This window comes from Malus domestica, chromosome 13, assembly GCF_042453785.1.
Source record: "Malus domestica chromosome 13, GDT2T_hap1".
Lineage (NCBI taxonomy): Eukaryota > Viridiplantae > Streptophyta > Magnoliopsida > Rosales > Rosaceae > Malus > Malus domestica.
The window spans coordinates 21,678,944-21,680,104 of record NC_091673.1 but is presented as its reverse complement, the minus strand read 5'-3'; the positions used below and the strand labels follow the sequence as shown (position 1 = coordinate 21,680,104).

Sequence of the window (1,161 nt, the reverse complement as noted above, 5' to 3'; positions counted from 1 at the left end):
ATTTTTAATTGTTAGATTCAATTAAGTAAAGAAAATCAATGTACAAAAAATAAATAGGTGAGTAAAAAGAGAAAGAGGGGTATTCGACAAATTCATTTTCCAACATTGATGCGTGATCAAATGCCCCTTTCCCATGCCATCAATCAACGAATCTGAGTAATTGATCTCAACATTGAACAAAAACAAATGATGCGTGATCAAATGCCCCTTTCCCATGCCATCAATCAACGAATCTGAGTAATTGATCTCAACATTGAACAAAAACAAATGGGTGAGTAAAAAGAGAAAAAGTAACGTTTAATACATTGAGGAAAAAAAAACAAAACAATTGATCTCAACATTGAACAAAAACAAATGGTGTGAGTAAAAAGAGAAAAAGAGAAAGAGTAACGTTTAATACATTGAGGAAAAAAAAACAAAACAACAGATCGCCCACCGTGGGGCTCGAACCCACGACCACAAGGTTAAGAGCCTTGCGCTCTACCAACTGAGCTAGACGGGCTTGTTGCTAAAACTCTTCCATTTGCATAATTATTCTATAAATGAAATGGTCTTGTTGCCAGTACCCTGGGTTCTTAATCTGGCGCCAAAACGTAACGCCTTTACGTGACTGATCTGATTGACTCTCAAATCTCGATCAGTGTTGTCCAACAGGACTCCTCCCTACTCTTCTGACCGCCACCACTTTCCCAACACTCCGTCCCATTCCCCGGCACCGGTCCTGCCTCCTTCCTCTACCGCACACTCTCTGCCGCTCCGTCTCGGATCCCAACCACTCTCCGGCCAAGACCTCGTCCCGCTCCTCCACATCCTCCCAAAACTTCCACTTCTCCACCGACTTGGACACCCCCGATTCCATGGTAATACCAAATAATTTAATTAATTTATGCTCTAATTTTTTGAAAAACGCATTTCTTTCCCTCGTTTTGGATTGCTGATGAAAGGGGTTGTTGATTTTATGCTTTAATCTGCGAAAGGTGAATTATTTATCTGTTTTTGGATTGTATGAAATGGGGTTTTGGGGAAATTGTTAATTTACGTAAAGTTTGAATCGTTCCCCTTGTTTCGATTGTTTTTGAAATTGGTTTTTAGTGAAAATGATTGCAGAGGCTGAGGAGGATGAAGGACCGCTAGAGAGAGATGAGCCTGTGGTGCCAGCAA

At 40.7% G+C, this 1,161-nt stretch overlaps 1 non-coding gene across 1 annotated transcript; it reads right to left on the bottom strand.

The window, feature by feature from the left end:
* Nucleotides 1–429: 429 nt before the first annotated feature.
* Nucleotides 430–502, bottom strand: TRNAK-CUU (transfer RNA lysine (anticodon CUU)). The gene has a single exon. It is a non-coding gene; the product is annotated as a tRNA-Lys (tRNA).
* Between the last annotated feature and the right edge of the window lie 659 nt (nucleotides 503–1,161).